Raw genomic sequence first — 26758 nt, 5'->3', positions numbered from 1 at the left:
AATCTATCTCTGAACATTTTCCTTACATCAGAAAGAACCAGAACAAGAATAAAAATAAAAGTGAAAAAAGAACACCCAATCATCCCCCCATCCCACCCCATTTGTCCTTTAGTTTTTATCCCCATTCCTCCACTCATCCATACACTAGATAAAGGGGGTGTGATCCACAAGGTCTTCACAATCACACTGTCACCCCTTGTAATCTACATTATTATATAATTGTCTTCAGGAGTCCAGACTACTGGGTTGGAGTTTGGTAGCTTCAGGTATTTACTTCTAGCTATTCCAATACATTAAAGCCTAAGAGGTGTTATCTATATAGTGCATAAGAATGTCCACCAGAGTGACCTCTCGACTCCATTTGGAATCTCTCAGCCACTGAAACTATTTCGTCTCATTTTGCATCCCCCTTTTGGTCAAGAAGATACTCTCAGTCCCACGATGCCGGGTCCACATTCATCCCTGGGAGTCATACTCTGCGTCTGCATGATTCCTTTTATATAATATTTTTGAAAAGACAAAATTTTATAAATGGAGAACAGGTTTGTGGTTAATGGGGATTGGGAGGGGGACAAGAGGGAGGTGGGTGAGGTTGTAAAAGGGCAATTTAAGGGAATTCTGTGGGGATGGAATTGTTGTATCTTGACTATGGTGGTGACTGCAGGAACCTACACGTGCTAAAATTGTATATAACTGAATTCACACATACAGGTGCTAATACTAGTAAAACAGGGAAATCAGATTAAGATCAGTGGATTGTATCAATGCCAAGATCCTGGTTGTGATACTATACTATAGTTTTTAGGATGCTACCAATGCAGGAAACTGGGTAAAAGGGCAACTGGAGCTTCTCTGTATTATTTCTTACAACTGAATTTACAGTTGGCTCAAAACAAAAAGTTTAATTAAAAAATACCTGAGACAAGAAATTTTTTAGAAAAAAAGTTGTCGTCCTCCTCATATTTTCTCTTATCTTTCCCCCATTTGCTTCTTTGATTCTGGAAAGGTCTGTGACAAACTAATACAGACAATAGGGTTTGAGGAGAAAAGACTACTCACCAGGTCTAAGAATAACTTGTCCTCATTGGATGGAGTGGGGTGAGGGAAGCTGAGAAAGAAAGAAAAGAAAAGGAGAGGGAGAAAGAAAGGGAGAGATTGTGGAGTCCTTAGAGCAGACAACTGCAGTGGGAATAAGGATATTTTAGCAAAGACCTCGTTAGTGGAGGAGCATTGCTTGAGGAAACAAGAGTTATGTGCCAACTCCTTCTCTAAGGTTAGCCCAAGCCCATCTCTAGCCTGCTCTAGCTGTCCTGACTGTCAGTGGTGTATCAGTCAGGGTTCTCCAGAGAAACAGAACCACAGGATACACGTGCACACACACACACACACACACACTCACATGCGTACATAAACACACACACATAAAGAGGCTTGAAACTGGGGACTGACAAGTCCAAACTGCATCCAGGCCTCAGACTGAACACCCTAGTAAAGGTGATGCCGAAGTCCCGAGTCTGAGTTCCCCAGGGGAAGGTGGCAGGATGGAAATTCCAGCAAATGTCAGTGTTGAAGTCCTGAAGCAGAAATGCTTATGAACTCTGGAATCCTCAGCTCTTTCTGTTAAGGATAAGAACCATCCTTTACTTCAGGTCAACTAAGTGTAGATGCTCAACTCACCTACAAAATACCTCCAGAGTAACAATTAGGCCAATATTTGACCAAACAACCAGACACCAAAACCTAGCCAAGGTGACATGAAATTAACCTTCACACGTGACCTGGGGGGATCCTTTGGTCAGCAGCCAGCACTTCATTCGGTGGCTGCACACACAATATGATGCACAGCCTAAAGATTTCTTGGCCCAGTCCAAATTAACCCCACAGAGTTCCAGCATATTTATCGACCCAAGTAAAGGAAGCCGGAACCTGGGTTTCTGGTGAATGGTGGTATTTGAAGGACATGCCCTTCCACCTATTTTAGGGAACAATGCTAAACAGGGCTAACTTGAGACACCCTTGAACTGACTGAATCCAGAGACAGGATCTTACTGTTCTTTTAGCATTCACCTTAAACCTAGAGAAGTTTGGATCTCAGTTGTTCTGTCATCCTTTATACTTTTTGTTATGTAAGTCTCCTTTTAACTTTAGTGGATTCCTTATAAAGTTGGAGCTCTCAGAGAATCTTTTATATATCCACACAGGTTTCTTTATATACTTCTATCTTTTTTAGTGCATTGAGATTCCGTATATTTTGGTTTCCTGACTTCCCATTTTAGGAAACTTCCACCTACCTTAAGCCATATTCTCCTCTACAGATGCCTTCCAGGCAACTATACTTCCCCTCTGATTTTCCTTAAATTTTATTTTATCTGTATTAATTTATATATCTGATTATTTTGGAAATTACCTTAATTTTCTCTTATTATGAACTCTGAAATGTCTTCTATTATTTCTGCATCACCAGTGAGCTCTTCCTTCCTAAAAAAGAATTAGCTTCCAAGTTCTAACATGCCAACTTCTTGTAGAACAAAGTCTCATCAAGGCCAATTCAAGAGTTTCTCAAAGCCCTACTTTTAGCAGAATAAGCTTCAGCAGATGTCTTGGTAGCTCAAGTTTCCTATCACAACCAGACTGCATTCCCTGCCACCTGTCTCAATAATCTGGATGAGCAATGCATCCCTCCCCTCCTCTAACTGCCCTACCATCCATAGCAGTGTTAGCACATCTGTTTCTGTCTCGACTGACCCTCAACCAGATGTTCTCAACTTTGTTGCCATAATCAGGTTTATTAATTTTCTTCCTTAGGAAACTTCTTGTGAGGCAGTGATACTCTCCCATCACTTCTACTAGGTGTTTATTTCTTGGACTAAGTCCAATGCCACTTTCATTACTGCATACAGTATTGGTGATTTTTATGAGCACGTTGTGTATGAATTTGTGGTAAACTTGTAGTTATTTTAATCACTACTATGCAATCATGTGTAGATTGCCTGCCATCATTAGTGTCAATCATGACCCTCCTAAGTACTCTTTCCTCCAGAAAATCAGTAAGCCTTTCCTCCTCCAAAGTTCATTCTGTTTCACAAGAGTGAGTTTTGATATACCAAGATTTTATAGAGTTCTTTGGGGATGCTATTCTTCTTTCCCTCAATTTTACTCTTTAGAGGCCTTTTCCAACAGGGTTAGTAAGACCCCCTGTTAATTATGTTATTTTCAGGCAATTGCCCAATGAGTCAGAATGGACTGGGGATTCATAAAAATGTTGAGAAAATCATTCTTGTCCGAACCATTATTCAACTTGTTTGACAGTGAGTGCACAAAATTTAATTCTCAAACACCCCTGGTGGCTCTAAGCAACTAATTCTGAGAGGACCATCTGTATTATGTGAGCGAAACAGGAATTTTAAATAAAAATGTATTTATTGTATTTAATTTCCCCCTTTTTTTTCACCATTTTGAAACATGCTTTACAAGATGAGTAACAACATCACTGTACAAGCTCCTCACAGATGTTAATGGTTCAGAATGATAGGATTTTATTATAATCTCCACTTGACACTTCTTCGTATCATTAAAAAGTTACCCTTAAGCATCCTAGTTTAATGATTGCTTATTTTACATTAAGCGGTTAGTAGAGAGTTTTGTTTTGTTTATTTGTGTGCTTGTTTTTAAAAGTATTTAAAGGATAAAACAAACACTTCTGTGGTACGCAGAGTCCCAAGGCAGTGGTCTCCTTTGATCCTGTCATGTAGTAACAAGCATGGATGTTCTAAAATGAGGACATCAGTGATGTCTGGATGGGGAGATTGTTTCCAGAGAGTAGAGTCCTCCTGGTGGCCAATGTCTTCTCAAGAGAGTCATAGTGACAACCAGACGATAGGGAAGTCAATGGTAGCCCGACTAATCAGGTGGACATTGTGTAACCCCTTCACCACCCAAGTCTCCTGTTCTTAAGGAACATATGGCCACAGCACAAGCAGAGGAGTGCAACAGGAAATAGGGAATTGTAAAGAACAGAAATTATTAAATGCACCCTAAATCACAAGGAATAAATGCTGGGGTGTGCATCAGAATCAACAGTGCAGTGCAAGGTAAGGAAAATAATTATAAGAAACAGAAAGGGTGCAAGAGAGAAGTGACAAAGAGCAAATAAGTATAAAACAGAGTGCAAAAAACATCGGTTGAAACAAAGTCATGCTAACCTAAGATTGAGAAAAACACACACAGGTAGACTTTCTGCCCCCCCACCTCCCCCCTTAATGGCCCAGAATAGTAGGAAGTAGAACAAATCAAGACAGGCAGTTCTAGTGAGAGATGGGCTGGAACTCAACAGACCAACACTACAGGGTCTAAAGAGGTATGCTACACATAAGCTTGGCTCAGAGAGCTCGACAGCTATGGAAATTCAATCTCTGGGGTAGGACAGAGAAAATTTCCAAACAGAAGTAATACCATAGCTGCAAGAACACAGTTTCATTCCTTGCATGGCCCTGCAACAACAAAAAAAGCCCAATTTATAACAGTTTGAGAAACTGTTCAAGGGGTAAAAAGTGAATGTACAGACATTTATCAAGAAAGGACAATGCTATAGCTACTACAGAAACTAAAAATGAAAATCAGAGGAAATAACAAACAACCTTATGCCAAAAAAAAAAAAAAAAGAACAAAAGAAAAAGAAAATTTAGATGAAATGGACAAATTCTTAGAAAAACACAACTTAGAAAGATGACATATAAATAACCAGAATTTTAAACATTCCCATAAAGAAAACATCAGGCTCAGATGGCTTCACCAGTGAGTTATTCTAAATATTTTAGAAAGAAATAACTCCAATCTTACAAGTAACCTTCCAGAGATCAGAAAGAGGATAAACTTCTCAAATCATTTTATGAGGTCAGGATAATCTTGGTCCAAAACTCACAAAAAAGAAAAATTGCAGGTCAATCTCACTCATGAACAGAGATTCACAGGTCCTAAATAACATATTGGATCTAGCCATATATAAATACAGCACAAGATGAACAGCTTTGATTTGTCCCAAGAATTCAAAGTTATTTTAACATTGGAAAACAATTAATGTAATTGATTTACTGAAAGCATCTGATAAAATTCAACATCCCATCCAGATAAACATTAGCGAACTACCAAATGAAATCAAGCATTATATTTAATGACGAAACATTGAAACATTTCCTTTTGAGATCAGCAAAACAGGATGCCATCGTTCCTTCTATTCAACCTCTTTCCACCGTGTGCTGGCAGTCCTAGCCAGTGAGCTAAGGCAAAACCAGAATAAAAGGTAAAAAGATTCGAAGGAAAGAAACAAAACTTTCCTTATTCACAGATGATGTAAATGTTTATAGAAAAATCCAAAAGATTCCACTAGTAAGTTATTAGGATTAATGAAGGTATAGCAAGTTTACCAGATTCGAAATCAATATACAAAAACAAACTGTCCTGGGGGCAGTGGTCTATTTCTTTACCGGGTACTGGTTCTTTGCATACTCGTTTTATAATAATTTGTTAAGCTGTACATTCATGCTTTGTGCACTTTTTAATTAACTCCCTCCTGTCACTAGGACCCTGAAGGTGGCATACGCTTCTTGATTGGATCTACCAGCTTGCTAGAGAGTAAAAGTGTACGTAGCACTCACATCCCAAAAGCAGCAGTTCACTTAAATGAAAAAAAAAATGTAAAACCTTATTTAATGGTTACCTTTGATATAACTCCCTTAATGCTCACTACTTTGGCTGCATTCCATTCTTCTGTTACTGTTTAAGTTTCTCTTCAAAGCAACATTTCCTTTATATCGTTTACAATAGACCCTGCAAGAGTGTGACAGAAGCTATTTTCCATCGAAACAACTACTTCTCTTCTAGATATTTTACCTTAAAATAGACATTTGCTTAACAGTTCTATGTATCTAGCTTTCAATCAAAGAGATCCATATATTAAGCTCTTTTTTACTTGACCTTCAATGCACTGATTTATACATACACTTCTCTTCAGAAGAGAAAGTCACCCAGAAGGAAAGAACTATTTGATAAATCCTATATAACAAGTAATTGCCAATAGAAATGAAATATTTTCTTAAAGACAAAGTAAGCGATTTCTTTTCAAGCACCGATCAGTAGATAAAAATAAGTTGGATATAAATTCGTGGGCACAAATACTCGATGCACTCGTGGCTGGTTGCATTAAAACTCATCGGGAGCCCAAAAAACCATCAGCAGAGGGTGGCAGTCACAGCCTCACTGTCACTGGGCCTGAAAGCTGAATAGAAAAAGCAATATCAGACGTCATGTAGGGACACAGTTCAGAACTCTGGCAAAACTCCCATGTTCCTAAGGTACCTGCTTCCCTTACAAAAACATCATGTGCTTTAAATGCCTGAACCACTTTTCATCTAAAAAATACCATCCGCCACTGCATGGTTATTGTAATAACCTTTATTATAAGTTCGTTAGACATGAAAAACACAAACACGGACGTTCTTTGCCTCACCTGTTATGGCACAGGAAAGCATAAATGGATCTGTCAAATAACAAAGGGATTTTGTTAAAGATCCCCAAACTAATCCGGTATTATTCTGCCTGTGGTTGGGGGGGGGGGTGTCAGAAAAACACAAATTCATATCATTTTCTATTAACCAACTAAAATTAGAGAGTAAAATGTAACTCCACTAGAAAAAATGAATAAGTACTTGAAAAACATCACATTCTATAAAGGTCTAGCTTTTGGAAACTGTAACCCTGTCATTAAATTATTTCCACAAATCCATTCACAGAGTCATATGCTGAGTCTAAGAGGAGGAAGAAAGATCATTTTTTCTCCCCAAGTTTGGTATCCAGCTTTCTAAAAAAAGACAAAGGCACATTTTATCATCCTGGAAGAAATGACTTCAGTGAAGCAGATAAAGCGTCTAATAAGGCCTAATTATCTCATGTTGTGATTCTTTTAAAATCACTTTTAACCTCAGGAAGAATTTTAATTATCCTGTATAATAAAGTCTTCCCTTATTTCACCCCCTCTAGGAGAAAAGACATATTAAACCTTATTTTTGTCAAAAGATAAGAGCAGTGTTAAGTTTAAATTGATGTCATTATGAAATATTCGAGATCAGGGTTACAAATTTCAACTAAAATAATTATTCACCTTGGTCACAAAAAGAATATCACACCATCACCAACTCCTAGAAAGAGACCATTAGAGCTAACAGGACACATGTGGGACTCCAGGGAGACGGGGTGGGGAGGAAAATGGGTTCTTTCTATTTCAGTAGCAGTCTTGTGATTCCAAGGTTAAATTACTGAAGCAGATAGGGAGGTGCTTTTTAATATGATTTTCAAAAAGTTTTCTCCTCATTATCAACTCTTTAATAAACACTTAAAAGTTTCTGTGAGCTTCTCCATGGGGAAAAATATTAATTCATGAGTCTTCTTCTCAAACATACACTCGGTTCTCTCTTTGGGATTCAAGAACACAGGAAGGAAATGTTATGCAAGTGTCTGCAATATGGAAGGACAAAGTTTCCCTTCCTCCTTTTCCCATTTCACCTACAAATGCATTTCCTTCATGCTCAGGCAATAACCCCCATCTTAGAATCTGATTCTCGCTTGTGTATAGCTTCTACAACATGGAAGGCCTCAGAAACAGGGTATAAATCTATTCCTCTCCCTTAAGCTCTTTATCGATAGAAAACAATAACAGAATAGCTAGCACTGACTAGGTGCTTGGCCTTGTGATACGCGATTTCCAACACATTCGTCTTGTTTAATCTTCACAACTCAAATCCCATTTACTAATGAAGAAGCTAAGACTTGAAAGTTCAATGACTCCCCCAAGACTTCCTAGCAAATTCTGGTACCATAATTTGAGTGCTTCTCTATTTGAATACAGGATCCATTCATTTAACCACCACAGCAATTGCAACAACATAGTCCTTTATTTTGAAGAGGGGAGGTTTTCACTGTTTATATAAGGATGCAATTTTTATATTCATGCTGTCCCGGAAAAGGATGAAATTCTTCATATATACCTATGTCTTAATATAAAAGTCATCTTCAACCCTTGCCACAGAAATGTGTATAGGTGAAACTCTAAAGCAGATCCCTGGCATACTAAACTTCATGCTAAAACTCATGCCACATGTATTAGAGTTCTCTAGGGAAACAGAATCAACAAGAGATATCTATAAATATAAGATTTTTAAAACTGTCTCACACAACTGTGGGTACACACGAGTCCAAATTCCGTAGGGCAGGCAGCAAACTGGCAACTCCAATAAAGATGTTTGATGAACTCCTCAGGAAACAAACTGGCAACTTCGACGAACTCCTCAGGAAGTGCTTCGCTGGTCAGCCGAAGAAGTGGAGGTCCTCTACCTTTCTCGCTTAAAAGTCTTCAAACGATTGGATTAATTCCAGCTGACTGCATTCTCTTGTTGTGGAAGACAAGCCCTTTGTTGACGTCATCAGTCACAGCTGCAGCCAACTGACCGATGATTTAACAAACCAGCCTTCTGGTTTATCAAGCAGCCACAAACATCCTTGCAGCAATGGTTAGGCCAGTGCTTCCTTGACCAGACACCTGGGTACCATCACCTGGCCAAGTTCACACATGAACCTAACCATCACACCACAAAAGAAATAAATACATGCAAAATTCAATTATGTCATATGCTACTTAAGAAAACAACTTCTCTTTGGGTTACAACATAAGCCTATGTCTTACTGTCGTAAAATCCCATCAGCAGTGTGGAGGGCGGGGCAGAGAGACGGTCAGCTTCATGCAGTTAGGGACCCAGGCTGGTAGGGGCTCTGCCAACTTCCATAGTCACCTTAGGTAACAAGCTTCAGCCAGGAGCTCTGGAAAGAAAGCATAGAGGATGCAGAGGAGGGTTTTCTGAGCCTGGCAGAGAAGGGCCCAAAAAGGAAAAGGAAAGGATCAGGTGAACAGCTAGCCAGTCTCTACCTCTGGATGAAACTCCTTTACCTAGTAATACAAATTAGAAAAGCCAGATACGGAGGTTTCTATGCCATACATTGAACCTCTTTTTTCTTTATAATGATAATTTTTCATCGACCCTAAAAACTGACTTTGTTAGTTCTTTGTAAGACCTTGTAAATCTTCTCTGGGAGAATATGGGGGACTATATTTAAATAATAAATATCCAGCGGGACCAAATAACAATAATGTTAACACTGGCTAATGTTTATACAGCATTTATTATGTACCAGGCACTATTCTAAGAGTTTCACCCAAAACGACCCATTTAGTAAACACCGTCTATTGTTAGTCCATCCATTTTTCATATCACAAATAATGCTCTTTAAAGTGTGGTATTCAGTTCTTTTCAGGGAAGGTTAAACTATTGCCTCATAATCTTTTTTGAGCTATTAAATTGATAAGGAAGCCATTTTTTTTAAATCAGTTTTATTGAGATATATTCCCACACCATACAATCATCCATGATGTACAATCAGCTGTTCACCATACCATCATATAGTTGTACATTCATCACCCCAATCAATTTTTGAACATTAGGAAGCCATTTTTTTATTTTCAGTCAACACAAGGGTAAACTTCAGGCAAGCTTACTTATATAACACACTAAGACACAGATTCAGGGCCGCTATCCCAGAGTTTAGGATTCCACAGGTCTGGGATGTGGCCCATGAATTTGCAGTTTCCCCAGTAAAAGTAAGGCTGCTGGTAAAATAAACCAAAAGGCTTTTTTTGTTTGTTTGTTTGCAAAGGTACAGTAAAACCCTACCTATAGGAAGTGGACCATTAGACTCTTTGCAGGGATTGGTTACAAGAATGGATTTTGATCAGAATCATGGAAATCAAAATCACTGGATCTTTATTATAATATGGCTTCCAAACATCACATAAGCAGACAAAGCTTTCGATGAAATGATGTCATATGGAGTTTGCACATCCGTATAGACTACAGAGATCTATATTCCACTAGTGTGCTTAGTGGGGCTTCCCCAGGCCCCTCCTCAATGGAAAAAGTTCAGGGATCTTAGGGAAGCCTGATATTTATAGCCCTGGATATGGAGAAATGAAAAGGTATCAAGGAAGAGATCTCAGAGGCAATCCCTGATCAGGAGGAAGAGACGCCTAGATAATCAACAGAGCTAGGGGTCTCGGAAAATAAAAGCCAGAAGCAGGGTGCTGCCTAGGAGCCCCTTGTAACCCTAGGGTGAGTAGATACAAGCAGAATAAGAACACTGTTCCTCAACTCTGGATGTCTCTGACTTAGCAATTTGAGACCAGAGCAGAACATGACAGTGTGATGGATGCCCTTTTCCTCCTCCTTCCTCTGTAATACTGCTCAGCATCTCTTAGCACCAGAGTCCAATTCAGGGCCTCTAGGGAACGTGATTACAGCCTGGGCCTTTGCAGTTCAAACCATGAGACCGGCATGTAGGACCTTTTTCTAAAATGAATTGTTACATATTTTGGTCTCTGCTCCTGACTCTCACTGCCTTTACTAGATTGGCTACTTTAAAGTCCTGTTTTTACCATAAATAAGCAACATGATTCTACCTTTCATGCAGGGAAAGAGATTGCTTCAGTCTCACCAAAAGCTGATCTCCTCCTATTCCTCTAAGACTGTGTGGGCTGTGAAGGACGAGCAGCTACCCCTCTCCCTTCCATTCTTCTCACCTGAGAAGGAGCCAGTACAGGCGTAAAGGGCTAGGTTAGGAGAGCTCAACTATGCAACAGCTCTCTGTAAGAAAAGTGATTATGCCACCAAGCATTTCTGTACAATAAAGAAAGAGCAGAGCAGAAGCTGTGAGACGGCAAGGAGGAAGTGGTCAGTTCTAGCAATTCTGCCATTATTATTTCATTCATTCATTCATGGACCCCTGTAAACCACCTCCATGCTGGACTCTGGAGATACATGGGGAAAAGAGACACACATTTGTCCCCTCATACACTTTATATTCCTGTAGGAAGACTGGGTATTAAGCAATGGCAATCATTATTAACTAATTATGATTGCAGTAAGGCCTTGGAAGCACTGTACAGGCATAAAGAGAGCCTGAAGACCTGACATAGTCCTGGGATCAGGGAAGGTTGAGCAACTGACAGTTAAACTAAGATCCAGAAGTTGAGTCTGAATTCTCCAATAAGAGGGCATCAGGCAGAGAAAAAACTTATTGAAAAGTTCTAATACGGGAGCATGTATGGTATATATAAGGAACTACAGAGGGTTTGTAAATGCAGGGAAGAGGACTTGGTTTCAAGCAGGAGTGGAGGTTCACAGACAACTCATGTGGGGCAATGGTAGCCCAGGATAAGAAATAAATGTAAAATGTTCCCCAAGCATAAACGACTTGGTCCAGTGTCATCCAAGAGTAGTCTCCCAATCCACATTTTGAGCCCAAAGCATCCAGTATACTGCTTGGCAGAAAGATGTTCAATGAACTTAGGTTGAATCTTTAACAAATTAATTGAAAATGTAAGCATGTGTATACAGCCAATCTTTTGCACATGGGAATTTGTGCTTTTGTCCATTTGCTGCCATATTGCAAAATCATCTGTATTCCTTGAATTTGAAAAGGCATCCAAAAATAATTACTGTGTTTGGAGCCACTATCCCCTCAAATTAATTCCATATTGCAACATATGCACTTTTATCCAGGCTTTCTGATTTTCTGCCCACACGAAATTACAAGTTCTCTCAAAAGACGTATTGAAGCACTGATACCATATCAAATGCAATGAAACTCTAAAAAATTTATTTTGCAAGAGCCAGAAGAGATAAGAGTATCAGGAGCAGCTAAAATAATACGAACAATGTAATAAAAGCACAGTTTTCTCATCCATCCCCATCACCAACCTCATTTAGCCAAAAACTTTAGAATTAAAAAGAAAGATGGTACCTTTTAGATGGCTGATGCTCTTTTGCTCCTTTGATTGAATTCATGTTTTTCTTCATCTGTTCACATTTATGGAGTTCTACTAAGTGCTGGAGATGCAAAAATGAATGTAACAGGTTCTTTACTGTATTTATGGAGTTCTACTAAGTGCTGGAGATGCAAAAATGAATGTAGCAGGTTGTTTACTGTAAAGAGCCTGGGGAGGAATGGATAGACAGTAAGCATCTTCAGGCGGAGAAGTTGGGTCTGTGTGCAGTGGAGACACCAAAGAGAAGAGTCAGTTCCATCTGGCGTGAGGTGGGAGGGGCTCCTGCACAGATGGCCAGGCAGAAAAGGCTCCATAGAGGAGCTGACACTTTCCCTTAGTCTCAAAAGTGTCCACCATGCAAACAAGGGCCAGAGAGAGATGGCATTCCAGGAAGAGAGAACAACCAGAGCAAAGACATGGAGATATGAAATAGCCTGCAACATCCAAAGAACACACATAGTTTGGCAAAGAATAGCATAGACTTTAAGACAGAACAGAGAAAGAGTGAGGTCATGGATGTGCTGTATTGAGTGAGAGGACAGCTATTGAAGTTTCTTAAGCAGCAGAATGACAGAGCCAAGGATATTATTTCAAAAAAATCTCTCTGGTAGAAGTGCGGAAGATGTATTGGATGGGAATTAAGACTAGAGGCAGTTACCTCGACAAGAAATGTTAAGGTTGTAGAACTGAAAGCATTGAGATGGCTTCCTGAAAACTTAGTCTAAAATAGAGAGATAGTTACTCAACTCTTATTTTACTACCAACACATTGGTACTATCCAGTGCTTTGCACTGAAATATACAAGGCTAGAATTGACTGGACTTAGCATCTAACACAGTGCCCTTTATTTGCTGAGGAATCTGCCGCTAAAGAAGGGAAGGTCACAGAGCTAAGCACAGCAGAGTATCCTCAGTACTGGGCCAACTCTCCTAGAGGCACCCATCTCTTCATCCTTCCCCACTTCAGTAGCAATTAGTGATCAACTAGTATGCCAGTTTGGATATATTATGTCCCCCAGAAAAGCCATAGTCTTTAATGCAATCTTGTGGGGGAAGACCTATTAGTCTTTTGATTAGGAAACTTTTGATTGAGGATTTCCATGGAGATGTGACTCACCCATCTGTGGGTGACGCCTTTGATTAAATTATTTCCTTGGAGGTGTAGACCCTGCCCATTCAAGGTAGGTCTTGATTGGTTCACTGGATTACTTAAGAGAACTCAAGAACCAAAACAGATGCTTGCTGACACTTAGAGATACTTGGAGATGCAGACAGAAGGGCATTTGGAGGTTCTAAGCTAACAGATGAAGCCCAGAGTTTGTCCCAGAGAAGCTAAGAGAGGACCCCTAGACACTTAGAGAGAAAGCCGCTGAAATCAGAAGCTGAAAGCAATGCGACTCAGGAGCAAAGGACCAGCAGATGCCAGCCACTTACCTTCCCAGCTGACAGAGGTGTTCCAGATGCCATCAGCCATTCTTCAGTGAAGGCAACATCTTGTTGATGCCTTAGTCTGGACATTTCTATGGCCTTAGAACTGTAATTTTGTAACCTAATAAATCCCCTTTATAAAAGTCAATCCCTTTCTGGTATTTTGTATGACAGCAGCTTTAGCAAACTGGAAAAGCTAGCAAACAGTAACATGAGGATGCTATTTCAAGGAACTATGCAACAAATTCTTTACAATACAAATCACCACTTAATTTTATTTTATGTACATTCATATTTTATGTCTTATATGGTGCATGCCTAACTAAAGTTATATTGTTAAAACTGCTGACAGTGTTACTTTCTGTGAGACCCAAAGAACTATGACCAGTATGAAAGACCATGATCATTAACATTTATAACTGATTCACACTCATCTTTGTCTTCTTGGTTATGGTGATACTAAGGGAGCCTTCTGGGTTTTGTAAATTGTATGTCTATGTTTGAAACTCAGCTCTGACACTTGCTAGCTGTGTGACCTTGGGACAAATCACTTATCCTCTCTGTGCATGGGTAAAACAGGGATAATAATAGAACCTAACTTATCGGGTTGTGGAAGCCTTAATGAGTTAATATATGTAAAGCACTAGAACAGTACTTAGCATATAGTAAATATCATAAAAGTATAAAAGTTCTAGTATTCATAATCAATATGGCTAAAATAGTCCAACCAGCCCTGGGGTGGTCCAATGTGGGACTCTAGTGTAGACAAGGCCCATCTTTGACTATATTTTGCGAAAGAGGTTTATCTATAGCTGTTTTCAACCTTCCATGAGTCTATTGGGTTCTTTCATATGATCAAATTAAATTTTGATGAGGTGATTCTCCCATTCTCATTTGTGATCATTTTCTTTCTTCTGACTTCCTGTCTCTTCAAGTGTTATCTTTTCTCATGAAAGAAATAGTGATGTGCTAATTTGTAAGCACATTACTAAACTTACTTGAAAATATCCCAAACCTCTGCTGAATGTTTGCTGATACGGTTGAATGTCTCCAAAGAGTGAGATATCCATTCTTGCATTTCCTGATCCTGCAGTCAGATGCTAAATTTTATTGTTCTAACAAGAGGTACCCATTCATTCATGCAATAAACAGGTACTGAGCACAAACGGGCTGGACACTCACCTGGGGGCTGGGGATGCGCTCACTGTCTGCACTCAAGGAATCACCATGCACAGGGCATTCATTCATTACTGTCCTAGCCACAGAGAACCTACCGGGAGCCAGATCCTGCTCTCAGGGCTGGTGTGCAGTGATGACTGTAACAAAAATTGTCCCTGACCTCATGGAGCTGAAGGTCAGGTAAGAGAGACAGATTGCAAAGAGGTAAACAAAGAAGTACATAATTACACACCGAGGAAAGGGCTCTGAGGGACATGAGCAGGGAAGGTCACCATGAGAAGGTAATGATTAGGCTGAGACCAGCTCAGAAGCCTGCCTGCCAGGCAAACAACAGAGGAAGAGCTGGTCAAAGAAGAGGGAAGAGCATGGGTGCAGGCCCTATGATGGGAATGATTTAATTATGGTTAAGTAGTGGAAAGTCGGCAAGTGACCACAGTACAGCGAATGAAGGCAGGATGGTACCAGATGAGATTTAAGAGGTAAACAGTAGCAAGATCATGCAGGGCTTTACAAGCCATGGCAAGGAATGTGTATTTTATTCTTAATGCAAGGGAAAATCGTTGAACAGTTTTAATAAGTGATGTGGGATTGACATTTTTAAAGGTCCTGCTGGATGCTGGGTTAAGAATGTACACAGAATAGAGGCGGACTTGGGGGGGGGGGTACCATTAGGCAGCCCACTCAGTGGCCCTCTCCAGAGCTAATCCTAGGAGGGCGCATGCAGTTGGAAAGAAGGAGAGGAATTTAGATTCATTTGGAAGTAGAATTTATGGCCTCACTGATGAATTACAACTGCAAGACAAGTAATACGGAAGAACAAAAGATGGTTTCCATGCTTGCAGCTCAGGTGAATAGGCGAATCGAGATGAGAAAGATTGGGGAGGAACTGGTTCCATGAGGGCAAATCTGTTCAATTTTTAATGGTCTTATACAGAGACCTTTGTATAAATAATTACATTACAGTAAATTAAGTCCTAATAGAGTTATATATCAATACTCTGGAAGACTCCTTTAGAAGGTACCCTGACTCATAATGAATTAAATGCAAGGGAGAGTTGCAATAATCCCTGGATTTTTATCCTCTCTGGACAACAGACATCCAGTATTAAATATATTGGGCAGAATAATCCCAGGAGTTGATAATATCCCAAAGTTTCACCCCCTCTCCTTTGTCTGCTTGGTCCTAGTGCAAGCTGCCCAAGAATGTAGTTGAAATCTATAATGATGCTGATGTAAGAACATGAAATGAATAGTCTTCTTAGATCACTACGTTGCACTGAAATTTTGGTTCATGTGGCCACCCCAAATGATGAGCCTGACAAGAGGAAGTGAAGTGAGGAGCTGGAGGCAAGGTCAAGGCTTCCCAAATATCAGCCTAAGCCAATCACAGTTGTTCTAGTTTGCTAATGCTGCCAGATTGCAAAACACCAGAAATGGATCGGCTTTTATAAAGGTTTATTTGGTTACAAAGTTACAGTCTTAAGGCCATAAATTGTCCAAGGTAATGCATCAACAATAGGGTACCTTCACTGGAGGATGGCCAATGGTGTCTAGAAAACCTCTGTTAGCTGGGAAGGCACGTGGCTGGCGTCTGCTCTGGAGTTCTGTTTTCAAAATGGCTTTCTCCCAGGACGCTCCTCTCTAGGCTGCAGTTCCTCAACAACGTCACTCTCAGTTGCTCTTGGGGCATTTGTCCTCTCTTAGCTTCTCCAGAGCAAAAGCCTGCTTTCAAAGGCCATCTCCAAAATCTCTCTGTAAGCTGAAGCTCCTCTCTCAGCTCCTGTGCATTAGTCAAAGTGTCCTTCTTGGCTGTAGCAAGCTCGTTCCTTCTGTCTGAGCTTATATAGTGCTCCAGTAAACTAATCAAGGTCCATGCTGAATGGGCGGGGCCACACCTCCATGGAAATTATCCAGTGAAAGATCTCACCCACAAGTGAGTGATCACATCTCCACAGAAACATCCAATCAAAAGTCTCCAACCCAATCAGCACCAATACGTTTCCTGCCCACTGCATCAAAGATAATGGCATTTTAGGGGACATAATACATTCAAACTGGCACAACAGTATTCAAATTCCCCCTGCTGATGATTCAAATTCGAATTCCTCTTGCAAGGAGAGACATCCTTTTCTTTGCTATCTGGACATTGCCATATCTGGAACTGCTGCAGACATCTTGCTCACAGCCTAAGATCGAAGTCAGTACAGGGAGGAAGGTAGAACCAAGAAAATGCAGAGAAGGAGAGCTGGGGCCCTTTGTACTTCCCGGGAGCCTGGCCCATCCCTCAATTCCCTGTTACATGGGATTACGGAGTTCCTCATCGTTAAGCCACTTTGAGTAAAGGTTTCTCTGGCTGACACTAAATGTATCCTCACTGACACAAACATCTATCATATATAAATACACACACACACACACACACATCATGACCTCAGGAAATGATCAGATCACTGAACACTCAAATTTGTGATAAAAAGAACCTACTCTTCAGAGGGTTCTACTGCATTTTTTAATGCTGTATGTAGCTATTTTATGAGAAAATGTATATTCTCTCAAGAGTTTATAAATATAATTCAAGGTGACTAGAGTAAGTTTAATAACAAAAGAAATCTGTCAGAGAATTAAAATACTTTTCAGTAATGTTTTCTTTGGAATTACAGAATAGTTACCAGAGGAGAAGTAAGTTTTAAAATTGAAATGTGAAAATATTAAAAATAAAAGCTTGTGGAAGACAATTGTTTAGCAAATAAACCCTGAAAAAAAAAAAAAAAGAAAAGAAAAGGGAATTTACAGGAAAGGAGGTTTTCTTTCTCTTGTCTCCTGATTTATTAGCTACCAAGACAGATGAGAAATAGAAATGGTACTATTGAAGTTAAGAGGAGAAAATTATTTCAAGAACACCTCTGATGTTGTACACAGCAGGGAGCTGTTTGAGCATCAAAAATGTGTTTGGATGGCAGGCTACGAAGAGAACAGGCTCAATGGACTTTATGGTCCCCAAATCCAAAAACAAGTAAGTCACAAGAACAGGGAGAGATTAGTGTGGATCACAAGTTGAACAGAGGTTATAAAAAATATATCTATTTCTCGTGCAGCTGAGTACCAGCAGTGAGGAACTGGGAAACAGGCTCACCTAGACTAGAAACAGCCATATCCTCAGCAGAAGAAGAAGGCCTTTCTCCGTTTACAGGACTGCAGGTCACAGCTCATCCCAGGATCCACTCCTCACCAGCCACCCGTCTCTCCCTGATGAATGTCAGGCTCTAGTTGCGTAGTGCCTGTCACTATAACTATTACAAGTTCAGATGTTGGTCACTGTAGAGCTAGTCTGTTCTACTGGCCCTGGACAAAGCTTTTAGCGTAGGTATAAAGATCATAGTAGTTAGATTTTTGAAATAACCTCTAGAAAGTATAAAATATTTCAGACTTCCATAGTGAATTAAACACATCCTTATTTTTCTCTCTTGGATAAAAAGAATTCAACTCATCCCCCTGTTTTATACTATTGGTAATAACTGCAGTTTTTTCTTTTAGTAAATTTCCCACTAAGTTTAGTCAGATGGGCCCATGCGAATGTTCGTGTATGTAGAACTATCCAGATGTGATTTATGGTAATCTAAAATATGAGAAGAACAGATTTGCCTAACAAATGGATTTAAGGATATTTAATCACTTTACAAAATTACCCATTATAGGAGTTCTTTAAGCATGGAGATTCTATCATGAGTCTTTATCAAGTTAATTTATATTATAAACATCAATTCACATAGCATTGCTGCTCTCTCAACTATATCCACTTCAGCACAGCACCACACCTTTTATAATGTAGAATATACAATAAAACCACCACTCACTACATAACTGATTTTTACCCATTAAAAATGACTAGCTCTTTTTTTTTTTTTCAAGCCTGGGGTTTAACTTAAGGTTCATTGTTTGTGTTGTGTAGTTCCATGGATTTATTTTTTAACTTTATTCTGTTACCATATATACAATCTAACATTTCCCCTTTTAACTTCAGTGCTGTTAATTGCATTCATGATATTGTGCTCCCATCATCCCCATCCATCACTGAAACATTTCCTTCATCCCAAATAGGAACCCTGTACATTTTAAGCCTTAACTTCTCATTCCCTATCCCCATCCCAGCCCCTGATAACCAATATTCTAGATTTTGACTCTATGAGTTTGCCTATTCTAATTGTTTCAAAACAGTGAGCTCATACAATATCTGTCCTTTTGTGTCTGGCTTATTTCACTCAACATGAAGTCTTCAAGGTTCATCCACGTATCAGGACTTCATTTTAATATTTCCCCCCAAAGATAAAAAGATAATTTTGTGGGTGACAGTGTGATTGTGAAAATATTGCAGATCGCACTCCCTTTATCCAGTGTATGGATGGATGAGTAGAAAAATGGGGACAAAAACTAAATGAAAAATGGGGGATTATTTGGGTGTTCTTTTTTACTTTTATTTTTTATTCTTATTCTCATTCTTTCTGGTGTAAGGAAAATGTTCAAAAATAGGTTTGGGTGATGAATGCATAACTATATGATGGTACTGTAAACAGTTGATTGTACACCATGGATGATCGTATGGTATGTGAAATATATCTCAATAAAACTGAATTTAATTTAAAAAAAGCGATAATTATGAATATAGCCAAGTAACTCAAATTTTGGCAAAGTTTCCAACATTAGACTATCTTGAGTTTTTCCTTTGGTTTGGAATCATGGCAAGACCATACACCAGTGGGTGTGATGGGTTCTCTACTGGAAAAACAAACAAACAACAACAACAACAAAAAACAATGAGAATCAACAAGCCAAATGGGTGTTCCTAGAGATAGAAATGAGTTGCAGTTTTAGCCGGGGGATTCCCGTCTCTTTCTGGAAGGACATTTTGTTTTCAGTGATGGGCAGGATGTGCCCCTAACCTCCTGGAAAGAGCTGGGGAGTCTTTGCTATTGACCACAGTTAGAGCGGGCAGACACAGCAGAACAGTGACAGCAATGCAGGGAAGGGGGTGGCCACTCTCTGGACAGCAGTGTCCTCTAGCTGCACAGGGGCGTGGCAAGAGCAAGGACACTGAGGCCCTGGACCTAGGAAGGGATCCCCCATACCATCACTTGGAATCCAGCAGTGCCCATGGGACACAGGTCCATGGGGTCTTGAGTAGCAGAGGATCAGCATGACAGAAGCGTGGGAGGCCAGAATAGAAGCAACTGGCAAGTTTGCTGAAGGGCCTTTGTGAGGACACCTGTGCTGTGAGGTCTTCCCCGTGAGGACACTATGTGAGGACACCTGGGAGGTCACCTGTGAGACCCCTTGTGATGATACTGTGAGGTCTCCACTGTGAAGACACCTGTGAAGTACCTGTGAACACATCTGTGCAGACACCTGAGAGGAAACTCACGGAAACACTCAGAAACACTTGGGAGGAAAACAGTTTATATCAAATGAGCTAGTGGGAGATCATGTAGTAATTATTGAGATTCATGGTCTTTTGACGTGCCATTCCCTTTCTCCAAAATACTCTTCTTCCCAGACAGACACATAGCTTACTTTCTTGAGTCTTTTAGGTCTGTACTCAAACATCACCTTATCAGGGAGAACTTCCCTGACCACTCTTCTTAAAATAATAACACAGACACAGACACACACACACACACACTCAGAGTAACTATCATGTTCCCTTACTTTAACTTTTCCAATGTACCATCATGATCTGACATACCTAATATTTTAAGTATTTTATTGCTTGTCTCTTTCCACTAGAAGCTCCACATGGTAGAGATTTATGCCATTTTTTCACTGTTATATTCCCAGCACTTAGAGTAATGCTTGGCATATAGTGAGCACTCAATCATTATTTGTTGAAAAAGTGTATAAATCTACCCCATGCCATGGCCTCTCAGTTCTCTGTCCTGTCCACTTCAAAGATGTTCTCTGTTCCAGTTAAGCCATTCACTCCAACAGTCACATCTCGGACCTTTTAGCACCCATAATAACTGTTCTATCCCCAAATCTCTCTCCTCTCCATGCTTGTTCAATTTCTCCCACCACAAATATTCTTCAAACTCATAAGGGCCCTTTTCTTTCTTCACACCATCAAATCTATCCTTTGTTTACTTCTCTCAGCTCAGATTCCATAGGCTATCATTTCAATCACATTTCTTGATGCTCCGTCTTTTGGTGGCCCTGGCTAGACCCCAGCCCTGGGTGGCTCAGCTCTCCACTTCTATACGGCTGCGGCTGGTAGCTGAGCACTAGTGGAGAGACACACAACAGAGACCAGCGCCTGCTGAAAGTCACCTGGCCAACCTCACATAAGTACTCAGAACTCCCTTCTCATGCCTTCATTTTCACCAGATGATCTCTCTTCCTAGTTAACAGAAAAAAAAAAATAGAAGCCATCAAATGGGAAATCCCTCACCTTTTCAAAACCACAGAGGTATCTCTATCTCACTCCTTCTATCAACATTCTTATCAACCTGGATCCCATCTTCACTTTCATCTGAGGAACTTAAACTAAGTGTCTTTTGTACATTCATCTTCTTCTAATGATCTGCATCTCTCCCACTGGTTTTGAAACATGCTCAAATCTCTCCCCTTTAAAAAACCTAAATCACATCTCCTCCTATATTCTTCCTATCTATATTTTCCCTTTAACAGTCAATATTCAATTGTTTTCTTTACCCGATGTTGCTATATCTTTATTTCTCATTCTCTCCTTGATCCACTCCAAATAACTCTCCAATGAAATAGTTTCCACAAAGGTCATCAGTGGCCTCCTATAAATAAATACAAAGTTATCTTAGTCCTCAGCTTATTTGACCCCTAAGAAGCATGTGACAACACCAAAATGCCTGCCATCTTGAAGCATTCTTTTCCATTGGGAACATAACCATCCATTTTTGGACTTTCATCTTTTTACCCACTTTTCCACTTCCTTTGTAATTAATCACCCTCTGTGCAGCCTATAAGCAAACCCATAAGCCTTGTCCCTGAATCCTCTCCTTTCTACCCTCTATACTCTCTTCCCAGATGATCTGATCTATGGTTATGACTTCAGTTCCCAGACACAGGTAACTTGGAAATTGACATCTTTAGCCCAAGTCTCTCCTATGATTGCCAGACCTGTGAATCCTACTGCCTACTTGCTTTATGACTGTCTTAAACTTTAATCAACCTCACAATTCTAAAATGTGACACACCGTCTTTACCTCATCATCACCACTGATAAAGCACCCTCCTCTTGTGTTCCCTACAGCAATGAATTGTAGAGCCATCCACAGATGACTAGAAGACCTTCCACCATAACTGTTATTTCTCCCTTCAACTATAACTTCCAGTTGTTGTCCAATTAAGTCAGGTCTAAAACAACTTATTAAGCATCTAGCATTGTGATTACTCAAAAACGGAAGTCATGATCTCTGTTCTAAAAGAACAATCCAATTGGAGAAGTTAACCAATTTGAAATACTTAAAAAGAATTCAAAACAGCCTATAGGACTGAATTCTATGTGGCACTTTAATAAGCATTTTATATGCAAAAGTTCATTAAATTGCATAACAACTCTATGAGTTAATTTTGTCTATTTGCATTTTACATATGAGGAGAGTGGGCTTGGAGAAACTAATGACTCCCTCCAGATCATCCAGATAGCAATTAAAGAAGCCTTGTTCCAACCTCAATCTGACCTCATATTCTTTAGCCACTCTGCTAAACTGTGATCAAGATCACAGAATATATTGAAGATGTCAGAAGTAAACAGAAAGTAGTATTTATCCTCAGTTTTGGGGAATTAGAGAAAATACAGATAAATAAAGAAGCAGGAGATCCATGCTATTGGAACAAAGTGAGGATTAAAATGACCATGACATATGAGAGGGATGGCAGAACCCATTCCAGTGAACAAGAGGTCCTTATTGAGGACCAATATAAAAGGTGAGTATACAAGCTAGCATCAGAAAATGGAATTTCTTGAATGCAAGGCTGATGAGAAGACTTCAACCTCTAGGCAATAGGCAGTCAACAGTTGTGGTAGTTTGAAGCTGTTATGTACCCCAGAAAAGGCCATGTTCTTTTTAATCCATTCTTGTGGGTAAAGACCTGTTGATTAGTTTATTTCAATTGAGATGTGACTCACCTCAATCCTCTTACTGGAGTCCTTTATAAGAGGATTAAAGACACGCAGAAAATGCAGAGAGAGCTCAGAGAAGCCCAAGAGAAGCTGAGAGACAAGGACACACCCACAGAAGCTGAGGAACGAAGCCACAGATGGAGAAGCCAGAAGTTGAAGGCAATGAAACCTGGGAGAGAAGGACCAGCAGATGTCACCATGTGCCTGGCCATGTGACAGAGGAGTCTAGATTGCCAGTAGCCTTTCTTCAGAGAAGGTATCATCCTATTGATGCCTTAATTTGGACATTTTCATGGCCTTAGAGTTAAAAAGTTATGAGCTAATAAATCCCCATTGTTAAAAGCCAGTTCATTTCTGGTATTTGCTTTTCATCAGCTTTAGCAAAGAGGATAAAAGACAGAAAGAAAGACAGAAGCTAAAAGAGAGAAACAACCAGAGAAGTTAAGAGAAAAAGCCACAGATGGAGAAGTCAGAAGCTGAAGCAACAAAATCCAGGAGAGAAAGACCAGCAGAGACAGTCACATGCCTTGCTATCTGACAGAGGAACCCAAGCTCACTGATAACCAGTCTTCAGAGGAGGTACCATTCTCTTAACACCTTATTTGGCACATTCTTAACTGTAAATTTATAAGCTAATAAATCCCCATTGGTAAAATCCAGTCCATTTCCTGTACATTGCATTCTGGCAGCTTTAGCAAATCAAAACAATAGCAAAAGTGCCATGATTTTGAGAAAATTTGGATGAAACACTCTGATTTTGTTTCCACTGTCTTTCTGATAAGTGCTCAGATCTCTAGTATCTATTTGCATTCAGAGGTAGATTGAACCATTAACTGTGAGAACATACATGCTTCTCTCCTGGGTTACAACCGATAACTCATGGTTGTATAACTCAGCCACAAAAATACAATCACAGTAACAAACATGCCTAAAGGGGTCTAGGCTTTAAGGAATAGATTTCTAGACACTTCATAAGATCTGGTAGGAGCAAAATGGTCCCTATCCTCATGGAGCTTGCAGTCATTGGGGGAAGACAGACATTAATCAAATGCAAAGTTGGTATCAATGAGGACTCATATTAAATAATTCACTTCAATGTTAAATTGAAGAAGAGTTAAATTAAACTCATTTTGTTTTCTGTATGCCATCGACCCTGAGTACCATCTTGGAATCTTGTACTGCATGTTCCATTTGCCTAGATCCTCAGGCAAATTATTTAATTTCACAAAGGTTCAGTTTCCTCTTACGTAAAATGGGAGTAACAATCACAAATGGGCAATTTTATGGGGATAAATGAGATAATTTATCTGGAAAAATGCTTAGCATTGTGCCTAACATACTCAATATTAAAATATGTGACCTATTCATACTCTTGGAGTGGTTCTGTATCTCTTAAGAATCTACATCTTTCATGCTACAGGATAGAGAATCTAATAAGTCAAATAGTTCTTAACAGCAACAATGTCAACAATGTTTTGTGCTGGTAATAAATGTTTACTACACACCTCTCACAGGTACATCATTATTTAACATTCTGAAGGTAGGGGAAGAAGATGGTAGCTTACAATCTAGTAAGGGAAACAGATATGGATATAGACCAACAATGATATAGAGATAGATACAGCAATGCGAGAGGGATAGGCTGAGGGAGGGCTGAAGATGGAAAAAGGCTGTGTCAGTCTGAATGTATTGTGTCCCCCAAAATGCCATTACCTTTGATGCAATTTTGTGTGGGCAGACATATTCGTGTTGATTAGATTGTAATTCTTTGAGTGTTTCCATGGAGATGTGACCCACCCAACTGCAGATGATAACTCTGATTAGATAATTTCCATGGAGGCGTGGCCCTGCCCATTCAGTGTGGGCCTTGATTAGTTTACTGGAGCACTATATAGACTCAGACAGAAGGAGCGAGCTTGCTACAGCCAAGAGGGACACTTTGAAGAATGCATGTAAGCTGAGAGACTAGCTGAAGCTTACAGAGACATTTTGGAGACAGCCTTTGAAAGCAGACTTTTGCTCCAGAGACACTAAGAGAGGACAAACACCCCAAGAACAACTAAGAGTAACATTTTTGAGGAACTGTAGCCTAGAGAGGAGCGTCCTGGGAGAAAGCCATTTTGAAAACAGAACTCCGGAGCAGACGCCAGCCACATGCCTTCCCAGCTAACAGAGGTTTTCAGGACACCATTGGCCATCCTCCAGTGAAGGTACCTGATTGTTGATGCCTTACCTTGGACACTTTATGGCCTTAAGACTGTAACTGTGTAACCAAATAAACCCCCTTTATAAAAGCCAATCCATTTCTGGTGTTTTGCATTCCAGTAGAATTAGCAAACTAGAACAAAGCCACATTGAGAACGATCTCAACTGGAACACTGGAGTTAGAGTTATATCAAAAGGAGAGAGTCTTATCTGCATCTGGAGGCAGGAGAGAAGCCTAGATGGAGGTAAAAGAGAAGAAGGGTCCAAAGGGAAAATTTTATTTCCTCCCCGGCCCACCGGGTGGGAGAGCATCTTAACCAGTGGTGTGCTGTGCTGACCCAGAAAGAAAGGGTTACAGGGAATGTTTCTGTTGAAATCACTATGAGTTCCATCATCCTTACTGCCTGGAAAATACCAACTTTGATACAAGATGCAAGTAAGAGATATAAAGTGGTCCAAGTGGTTAAGATTTCCTTACATCTCAGAAGTGTGCTTTTAAATGTCTCAATAGATGGAAACCATGTAGATGGGGGAGAGGTGTGGCAGGGGGCTTATTTTTCCTTGCATACCCTTTTCAACCTTTCAAATTTTGCATCATGGCAATATATTACCTAGTCAGTAAACAGCTTTTCTTTTTTTAATTAAAAGGTAAAAATAAAAATCCAAATCAAAGATATTTGTTTTAAAGTTTACTAGTAATGAAAGAAAACTTAGTCTTATATGGTATAAGTGGAAAACATGATTGGTAATCCCAAGGCAACTTTTAATCATGATATCCATTTGATCAGTTATGGAACAGACACAGGCACATCCAGTGGTTCCCAGGTGTGCCAGTTGGCTATATTATGTCCCCCAAAATGCCATGTTTTTTAATGCAATCTTGTGGTGGCCAAAGTATTAGTGTTGATTAGGTTGGAATCTTTGGATTAGGCTGTTTCCATGGAGATGTGACCCACCCAACTGTGGGTAATACCTTTGATTAGATAATTTCCATGGAGGTGTGGCCCCACTCAATCAGCGGGCTCTTAATTAAATCACTGCAGACCTATAAGAGCTCACAGACAGAAGGAGCTCACTGCTGCAGCTTAGAGAGACATTTTGAAGATGGCCGTTGAAAGCTGACGCTGACATTTTGGAGAACGCCATTTTGAAACGCAACCTGGGAGCAAGCAGACGCCAGCCACGTGCCTTCCCAGCTAACAGAGGTTTTCCTGATGCCAATGGCCTTTCTCCAGTGAAGGTACCCTATTGTTGATGCCTTACCTTGGACACTTTATGGCCTTAAGACTGTAACTTTGTAAACAAATAAACCCCCTTTATAAAAGCCAATCTATTTCTGTTTTTTTTTTTTTTTTTTTTTTGCAAAACAGCAGCATTAGCAAACCGGAACACCAGGTCACACAGCACTGTTCCAGGAATCCTTTATCTGACCAGAAGGTGATTCCTCTTTCCCCTCCTGTTATTTTGCTGTTGCTTCATACTTCAAAGCAGAGAGAATGGCCCTTCCAGAGCACGAAGGTAACAGCACCACAGATAGCTCAAAATTAATAATCCTGGATCCAGTTCCATGGTCTGAATGCCTTTACCACTTGGAAATGATAATTGACCTGGTCTCTGCATGGAGGCCCAGCCATGATGCTCAGCCAGGTGAGGGGTGTAAAGGTAGCACCATAAGACACTTGGCCTCCCGATGGCACAGCACAAGGGCCCACTCCCAGGAACTGGGAGGATTCTCAGTTCAAGTTTCCGTAGAAGGGAATGAACATCAGAAGGAAAGATAAGGAATAACAACATGAGCTAATATTTATTGAGAACAATGCACGAGGCATCCTTCTCACTACTTTTTAGGCATTAATTCATTTAACCCATGCAACC

The sequence above is a fragment of the Choloepus didactylus genome, chromosome 14 (assembly GCF_015220235.1).
Source record: "Choloepus didactylus isolate mChoDid1 chromosome 14, mChoDid1.pri, whole genome shotgun sequence".
NCBI lineage: Eukaryota > Metazoa > Chordata > Mammalia > Pilosa > Megalonychidae > Choloepus > Choloepus didactylus.
Note: the sequence above shows the minus strand (reverse complement) of the source record.